Below are 9779 nucleotides of genomic sequence, written 5' to 3' on the forward strand. Positions count from 1 at the left end.
GGTGGAAGGACGTGGGGCTATTAATTTTTCTTCTCCATGCCTCAGTTTCCCCATCTTACAGAGAAGAATAATGATACTGGCCTACTTTGTGGAGCACTTTGAGATCTCCTGATCAAAAGGGCTACAAAAGACCTAGGGATTGTTATTATCGGGGATCCTGCTGCCAATTTAGCTATTTTAAAATATGACTCTGGATAGAGTTCCACAGATATGCCCACAGATCCATCTGCATGCTCAGGGTCCAACAAGCCATGCCATACAACGTGTAAAACTGCCTAGGTAGGCACAGGAACTCGCCTATAAACAAATGGGCCCTTTATCTGCCACTTTGTTTGCAATCCAGTTACACCTCACCAGCGCGGCTGTTAATGGTTAGACGTCAGGGGATGCGCTATGTGCCATTCCCCACCCCCCCCGGCCAACTTAGTGATTTTGTCACTAGATTTAGAGACTTTTTGGTTTCCCTAGCGAGGAAATAAGTGTCAAAGCAACCAGTGACAAATCTAGAGACTTTCACTGCCAGTTACAGTGATATTCAGAGAAAGAAGCTGCCAATTTGTATAGTCACAAAATCATTCACAAGCAGCTTAATAGTATTAATAAAATCCATTCCATGCTCTTCTTACTGCATTCTTTTGCATACCAAGTCAATCTCAAAGCTCACTTGGGCATGGCCTCAGAAGGAAGTGCATTCCAGGGTTTCTTGGGCTTAGAGGCTGTGAATGAGAGGCTGGGTTTGACTAGAGCGCCCGGTGGCAGAATAAATGCTTAGCACATAACTGGGACTCAGCTTTGATTCCTTGGTGGCGGGGAGGGAATGAAAAGCCAGATTCAATGGGGAGGGGAGGCTGGAAGAGGGGAGGATACAACTGCCTCTAAGGGGAAAAGTCATGATCTTCTGCTTAATAAAAACTGTTAGTGACCAGAGCAAGCACCACTCCCCGGGTGAGGTTGACGCAGGAAAAAACATTTGTCAACATATCTTTGAGCCTTTGCCCACTGAAATGTTACCTGTTCAAAAACCCTCTCCAAGGAGTGGGAAGCTGGCTGGTCTAGCGGAGCAATTCCTTGGGATTCTGCAGAACCTGCCTTTGGTACTGGCTTCTGCACTCACCGTGCCTGGGCAAGAGGATACTCCCAGCTGCTGAACAGAAAGCAGCAGCAATGCTGGGTGCTCCCTCTCCGGCTGGATCGTCTTGGCAGCTGAGTTTATTTTGTTACCATTGACCAGCTCTGTTGGTGTCTCGCAGCTGGTAGAGGGCTGGCAGGGAGTTTCTGGCTGTCTTGGCTACACGGGGCAGGGCTGGGGTCCCCCTACTTCTTAACCTGGCATTTGGCTGCCCCTCCAGTCCTCCTTTCGGAGCTCTGCTGTCTGGAGGCGCAGCCCAGATTCCCTTAGCCCCTGCAGGGTTGAGCTGTCCTGGGCAGCAAACCTGCCTCCCCCGGAGCAGATGTTGCCTTGAGAAAAAGCTTGTGTGGAATTCTTTCCATGCCACCCAAGAGGGGCAGTTTGGTCTCTCCAGCCATAGAACAGGTTATTCTTTGTGCCGATCAAATCCCACCAGAGGGTCACTGCTCCCCTAGATCCTAGGGCTCAGCTCCCAGCCAGCAAAACCCCCAAACCATGCCTGGGATCACTAGGGGCTTTGCTGCAACTGTTGACTCTGAATTCTCTGAACTTCCCTTCAATTCTCTCCGTCAGCCTGTGTGCGCATTTTGTCTGCTTGGGATTTAGTTGTCTGGGGAGGAAGGTGGTTGGAGGGGGGGGAATGGAACAGGGATCTGCACGTTTCTAGACCACTCCAGCAACAGCAAACATTCAGAGGAGTGAGATGCAAAGGGACTTTGCTTCTCCATGAGATTCATTCAGAGGGAAACCGGAGAAAGAGAATAGCCCTTTACATAAAGGAGAGGGGGAATTAAAATTTAAAAAATGAAGAATGTTAAAAATAGGGGGAAGAAAGACAAGGAAAGATGATACACAGAAAAAAGAAGGCAAGGAAGAGAGCAAAAGGCTGGGCAATTTGGTGCCATGGAAATGATGACCCTGTAAAGTGACGTTTGATTCCTTGCACCAGGTCCCCAACCCCTCTTTTATCTTGCCTGAAATCATCTTGTGTGGCCAGGACACCCAGAAACCCCCTGCCAGCCCCCTGCCAGCTGAGAGACACCAACAGAGCCAGTCAGTGATAACTTCATAAACTCAGCTGCCAAAACGATCCAGCCGGAGAGGGAGCACCCAGCATTGCTGCAGCTTTCTGTTCAGCAGCTGGGAGTGTCCTCTTGCCCGGGCAGGTGTATATAAATTCTCTTTTGAATTCTGTGGGAAGTTTGTTTACTGACAATGTTGACACTTTTTTAATGCTTAAATAGCGACATCTAGCGACTTTGCAGGGTTTCTCTGGTGACTTCCTACTATGTGGAGTTCGCACATATGATATTTGCATGGTGCAGTTGTCGCACTGCAAATGGCTTCATGATGCAGCAGCTCCCAGGTATCATGGTGCCTGAAGTTAAACAGATTTTACTGCTACAGGCCCTGATTCAGCAAAACGTCCCTGTTCAGGACAGCACCTCTGCACATATTTAACTTCAAACCTGGGTGCAACTTTCAATGGAGTCGATGGGCCCCAGGCCTGCCCTACACTCAGATGTAAATATTTTGGCTGTGACCCTGTCATTCCAGACACCAAATATTCCCCACATGGCTCCCAAATCAACATAGTGCCAAGGACTCCAGCTGAGGGGCTGGCCCATGGGTCCCACTGGCTCCTGGGTACACTGAAAGCTCCATTAGTATGGGTACCTTCTTTCCCGATTTATCAGCATCTCAACCCTTCCATCCCATCTCTGCCTGTATATCCACAGGGACTCTCATCCATGGCAGGCGCTATAACTCACATCCCTGGTTGGCTTCCTCCTCTCCAAACTCAGAGACCATTTTGAGAACACAGGTCGAAACCTCTCTAGGCCCCAGCTCCACCTCCGTGAGTGGGGATAACAATAACTGCTCCCTTCCTTGTGAGGAGTGTGGTGCCTCTGCTCTGTGAAGAGCAGAGAATAATTAAGGCCGCTCAGAGGAAAAGAGGAGCTAGAAGATCCTCAGTGCTAATACAGGTGTGATCCTCTAAGCCGAGGAGTCATTTTTAGGGAGTCATTTCTGGCCCACAGTCTCCTGAAACGTTTGAAAGAGAGACCAGGGTCCAATTCAGATCCAGGTCAGGGGACTCCGAGTGAGTAGCTAATTTAGCAAGGTCACCCAGGCTGCCCGAATTGAGCTGAGGCATGAATGATGTCTGGGGGGGGTTGCCGAGGCGCAAATGATGCTCTGTGTGTGTGTGTGTGTGCGCGCCTCATGAGAGACAGTGACACCAGCCTTCATGCTTCCTCTTTTAAAACAGCTGCATTGGAGAGCACATGTCCTCCGCACCTGCGAGGTCTCCTAGGCTGGAAGAGGCAAGGTGGGAGGAGATTTGTGGGATTTGTGCAGGGAGGAGAGTTATGAGAAGCAATGGGGTAAAGGAGTGGCATTGGGTGCCTTGAGGAATCTGGCCCCATGGGTGGTGTCTTATCCATCTCACTATGTCGCTCATTGTCTCCCAGCAGAGCATGAGACAGTGGGACCAATGCCCCCAGGGAACTGCACAGTGGTGACGGTGTTTATAGTCCTGGCCTTTCCCACCCACCCAGATCTTCAGACCCTGTTCTTCATGAGCATCAGCCTGGTCTTCACAGCCACTGTGACAGGGAACCTGCTCATCCTGATGGCGATCCGGGGGGACGCCTGTCTGCACACCCCCATGTACTTCTTCCTGGAGGGTCTGTCCATCATCGAGCTTGGCTATGTTGCAGCCATCTTCCACAGATGCTGGTGAATGCCCTGCAGGAGAGGAAGAGAATCAGCTTTGGGGGCTGTGGGGCCCAGGTGTTCTTCTTTCTTGGTCTGGGCAGCTCAGATTGCTTCCTGCTGGTGGCCATGGCCTATGACCGGTACGTGGCCATCTGCCACCCATTGCACTACATGCTCATTATGATGTGGCGGCTCTGCCTGTGGCTGGTGGCCACTTCGCTGGCCCTTCGGGGGCTGCTCTCCCTTCTGATCGTGGGTCTGATCTTCCACCTGCCCTTTTATGGCTCCAATGGGGTCAACCATTTCCTTTGGGTTGTCATCCAGGTGCTGAAGCTGGCCAAGACCGACACCCACTCCTAGGAGATTGCCCAGTTCATCGTCAGTGTCCTGATAGTCATCCTCCCCTTCCTCCTGATCTGTGTCTCCTGCGTCTACATTATCACTACCATCCTGCGCTTCCACTCAGCCAAGGGCCGGCGCTATGCCTTCCACACCTGCTCCTCCCACCTCATGGTGGTGCTGCTGCAGTACGGCTGCCTCCGCCTGGTCTACTTGCACCCAAAAGGCAGCTGGTCGGATGAACTGGACCGGTTGATCTCAGTGGGATACACATTTGGAAGTCCCATCTTCATCTTCAACCCTTTGATATACAGCCTGAGAAACAAGGAGCTCAAGGAGGCCATTGCAAAAGTCCTCAGGAGACGCACAGGTTAACAGCTTTGCAGAGGATACAGGTCAAGATGGGAAATGACATCTTGGATCTCCCACAATCAGTAGCTGCCCTTGGGGAGGGAGCTAAGAGTGAGTTGTGTCTGGGTCATTGTTACTAGGTAGATTTAGTACCACACATCCAGAAGCTGGATGTTCGGTGTGGTAGTTTTGAGTCTGTTCCCATAGGTTCCCTGTTGCTGGGGTCAGACTCCATGAAGGCGAGCAGTCAGGGGCAGCTGCTTTACAAAAGGCCATGTGTTCTGTGTAAGTTGGGAGAAGCTGAGCCAGGAGCAGAAAGCAGGCTCTTTCCCCTAATTCTGAAGCATTTTGTAGCAGGTTAGTGATATTGTTACCCTCCAACAGGGAAGGCTGGGCAATGTTAATTATAGCAAGGGGAAATTGGGAGGGAAAATTTCTTCTATATTAATTGTATGCGTTGAATGTTGTTTGATTTTTGCCAAACTGTTTTAGTTAAATTGTCTCAACTAGTGCAATTCACCCACTTTTCTTTAAATGTAGTCACTGGGGAAAGAGTCATTTATATTTTGCTAGTCTCCATTTTGTGTTTTCTCATAACAGGGTTTTTGGGTTTTTTTTAAGTCTATACACTTAACTGAGTGGTTGGTTAATCAGTCAGCTGACTGGCTAGCAGTGATTTCAGCAGAGGAAGAGGAAGAGTCTTCATGGATTCCAACTGAAGAGTCCTAGGAGCAAGTGGAGGGAAGAAGTTGTTTTTGACTCAGCAGATTGTATGGATTAGGTGACCAAAGCCTCTAACCGAGTCTCAGGTTAGCTCAACCTCAGCTTTTGGGAACTCTCAGTTTCTTCTCACTGTGTTTCTGTGGGGCCTGAACAGTTCAGATTTTAATTAGTTTTCTTTATGTTTATGTATAACTGTGAGGATAATATATATGGATTATAAAATAGCCATGTTGTCTTGTAAAAATTAAATTATTATTTGTTTCTTTATCATAAGATTTTATAAAGTTGTTATTTAATTAAATGCATTGCTTTTGTTCCTTTTGGGACTTGAATGTGGGGAGGTTGACCCTGTGCAATCCTTGCTGAAAATCTGTAGAGGCTGAATTCTGGGTCTCCAGCTGCTTTTCTATGGGAGTTGGGTTTTTTTAGGCACTGGAGTAGGGCAATGAGGCAAACTGTAGCGCACCCAAAGGTTATACTTCTCCCAATTATGTTACTTAATTTCATATTTTTTTCATTAAAACTGTCCATTCTTAAATTGATTCCAAGTGACCACGGTTCCCAATCTGATGTACTGCGGATTCAGAAGGGTGGGGACTTTGCTGCAGAATTGAAACGCAGGTTGCTACAGAGGATGAAGGAAGGCTTTCTCCTGGAGATGATCAGGGAAGAGCTCACTAGAACTGTGGTGAAACACAGTAAGGAGACTGTTGGCCTCTTACTGAACCTTAGTGGGGTTGGCCCCTTACTGAACCTAGGCCGGGGAGCCCTACCAATGGGAACCCAACTCTACCGCCAAGTGGCCTACCCATAGGAACCCTAACCCAAGGGCAGGGAGTCCTACCCATAGAAACCCTAAGCCTAGGACGTGGAGCCCTACCCATAGGAACCCTAACCATAGGGCGGGGAGTGCTACCCATAGGAACTCTACCTATACCTCAAGTGGCCTACGCATAGGAACCCTAAGCCTAGACTGGGGAGCCCTACCCATAGAAACCCTAAGCCTAGGACGTGGAGCCCTACCCATAGGAACCCTAACCATAGGGCGGGGAGTGCTACCCATAGGAACTCTACCTATACCTCAAGTGGCCTACGCATAGGAACCCTAAGCCTAGACTGGGGAGCCCTACCATAAGGAATCCTAACCCTACTTCCAAGTCGCCTACCGATAGGAACCCTATAACCAGTTTGTGTAATTCATAACGGGGGGAGGGGTCACAAAAAGTGGTGCATATCTTCCTGAACATTGAGGGAAGGAGCAAATTTCATGAGCTTACACTGTATAGAGCTATATGCAGCGCAAGACAATACAATTTTGTGTTTATACTCCAAAGGAGGTATGACCCTAACTCCAAATGGCCTACCTATAGGAACCCTAACCCTAGGACCAAGAGCCCTACCCATATGAACACTAACCCTAGAGCATGGATCCCTACCCGTAGGAACCCTAACCCTAACTCCAAGTGGCCTACCCAGAGGAACCCTAACCCTAGGGCAGGGAGCCCCACCTACAGGATCTTTAACCCTACAGCGTGGGTATTGGGTAAAACGCTCACGATCTAAGTATTAGACAAGAGACAACAGGTGGAGACAGAGATATGGAGTGATGGGTGTGTACAATGAAACAGTAAGTGCTGATGGGAGGTGGTCTCACTTAGGTGCCGCATGGTCCTACCTACTATCCCCATAGTTTGGGGAAAGATAAGTGTGGGGACATTATTGTGACTATACAGGCTACAAGCAGGCTCTTAGCTGGCTGTGGACCTTCAGTTCAGATAACCTATTCCCTTCACCCTCATGACCTCTTGACAATCACTGTAGACAGTGCAATGCTGTATGATTGAAGATAACCATTTATATAATTGTTTATACCATGTTGCACAAATGCACTAAATTTGAGACAAAGTATATCATATAAGGTACCAGAGGATGGACTGAGCTGACAATACCACCTGTAGGTTTCATAGCGGCTGAACTCAGTTACGAAGCTACGTCCCGCCATCTCTCTAAAGAAGACACAAGAGAAACGCAGACGTCAGGGTTCATGGTTACAGTCGGGTGACATTTTTCAAATTAAACCTTTTTTGTGAAATATGCAGATTCCTCAGCACCAGAACGGTTCATGAATTCATGACCATTTGGCCAAACTGTTCATTTTGGTGTGGGTGTGTGTGGAAGAGGGAATGGAAAAAATTGAAGTGTTTTGATTTTTCACTTTGAAATAACTTTACTTTTTTTTTTATTCCAACCTATTTTAAAATGGTCAAAAGCGAAACAAAACAGTTTGTTTGACCCAAACTTACATTTTAAAAAAATATTAGATTGACCAAACATTTCAAAAATGTTTTATTTTTCATCAGACCCACAACTATTTTTTTCTAACTTTTCTAAATTGCCAACAAAGAAATAAACCTGTTATTTGCCCAACTCTGTTAACAATCATCCATAGCTCCTTTGCACACACTCCACATATTACAGAAATGCACTGAGAAATCTGCACTCCATGTTTCGTAGGTAAATGGAGAAACTGAGGCATGGGAGGAACTGACATGTGCAAGGGAGTGAGTGCCAAAGCCAGGATTATATAATCGGGAGTCTCTGGCTCCTAGCCCAGTGCTCAGCCCACTAGTCCACACATAGACCTATGTCAGGGTTGTCAGTAGGTGGACTGTGGGCCAAATCTGGACCGCCAGACACTTTTGAACGGATCCCAAAATCTTTTTATTTACTTATTATTACCATTATTGTTATTATTTTGTTTTCTCTGGTGTCTGGATCTTTACTATACCTTGACCAAGAAATGTGGATCTTGACAAAAAATAGTTGACTATCCCTGTCCTATGTGCTTTCTAGAGGGTATAGCACTGGAATGGGACTCCAGAAAGCTGATTCTGTTCCTGGATCCACTGCTGGTCTGCTGGATGATCTTGGGCAAGTCATTTCCCCTCCCTGTGCCTCAGTTTCCCCATCCATAAAATGGGACTAATGATCCTGATATCCTTTGTAAAGCGCTTTGGGGTCTGCTGATGAAAAGCTAGGGATTGTTATTATTTAGGGCCTGATCCAAATTCCGCAGAAGTCAATGGAAAATCTCCCATTGTTTCCAATGGGTTCAGACCCCTTAAAACCAAACCTCAAAGCAAACCTTGCATACCCCTAATCATTTTTGTTGCCCTTTTCTGAACCTTTTCCAATTCCAATATATCTTTTTTTGAGATGGGGCAACCACATATGCACACAGTATTCAAGATGTGGGTGTGCCATGGATTTATTAGAGGCAATATGATATTTTCTCTTTTATTATCTAGCCCTTTCTTAATGCCCTTTCCCAACATTCTGTTCGCTTTTTTGACTGCCGCTGCACATTGAGTGGATGTTTTCAGAGAACTATCCACAGTGACTCCAAGATCTCTTTTTTGAGTGGTACCAGCCAATGTAGACCCCATCATTTTATATGTATAGTTGGGATTATGTTTTCCAATGTGCATTACTTTGCATTTATCAACACTGAATTTCATCTGCCATTTTGTTGCCCAGTCACCCAGTTTTGAGAGATTCTTTTGTAGCTCTTCGCAGTCTGACTGGAACTTAACTATCTTGAGCAATTTGTATCATCTGCAGATTTTGCCACCTCACTGTTTACCCCTTTTTCCAGATCATTTATGAATATATTGAATAGGACTGGTCCCAGTACACACCCTTGGGGGACACCACTATTTACCTCTCTCCATTCTGAAAAGTGACCATTTATTCCTACCCTTTGTTTCCTATCTTTTAATCAGTTACCAATCCATGAGAGGACCTTCCCTCTTATCTCATGACAGCTTACTTTGCTTTAAAGCCTTTGGTGAGGGACTTTGTCAAAGGCTTTCTGAAAATCTAAGTACACTATATCCACTGGATCCCCCTTGTCCACCTGCTTGTTGACGCCCTCAGAGAATTCTCATAGATTGGTGAGGCATGATTCCCCTTTACAAAAATCATGTTGATTCTTCCCCCAACAAATCATGTTCATCTATGTGTCTGACAATTTTGTTCTTTACTATAGGTTCAACCAGTTTGCCCAGTACTGAAGTCAAGCTTACTGGCCTGTAATTGCTGGGATCACCTCTGGAGCCCTTTTTAAAAATTGGCGTCACATTAGCTATCCTCCAGTCATTTGGTACAGAAGCTGATTTAAATGATAGGTTACAGATGACAGTTAGTAGTTCTGCAATTTCACATTTGAGTTCCTTCAGAACTCTTGGGTGAATGCCGTCTGGTCCTGGTGACTTATTACTGTTTAGTTTGTCAGTTTGTTCCAAAACCTCCTCTAATGACACCTCAATCTGGGACAGTTCCTCAGATTTGTCACCTAAAAAGAATGGCTCATGTTTGGGAATCTCCCTCACATCCTCAGCCATGAAGACTGATGCAAAGAGTTCATTTGGGGATCCTACACAAAACTCCTTCCTGCTGTGAGTTACCACACCAACAGTCCTGGCCTTGTAGAAAAAATCGTTCCCTGCCAACACGT

At 46.6% G+C, this 9779-nt stretch overlaps 1 pseudogene; it reads left to right on the plus strand.

Moving 5' to 3' along the window:
- Window positions 1-3626: 3626 nt before the first annotated feature.
- LOC141989702 (olfactory receptor 10W1-like) lies at window positions 3627-4564 on the plus strand (annotated as a pseudogene).
- The last annotated feature ends 5215 nt before the right edge of the window (window positions 4565-9779 follow it).

The sequence above is a fragment of the Natator depressus genome, chromosome 6 (genome assembly GCF_965152275.1).
Source record: "Natator depressus isolate rNatDep1 chromosome 6, rNatDep2.hap1, whole genome shotgun sequence".
Taxonomy (NCBI): Eukaryota; Metazoa; Chordata; order Testudines; family Cheloniidae; genus Natator; species Natator depressus.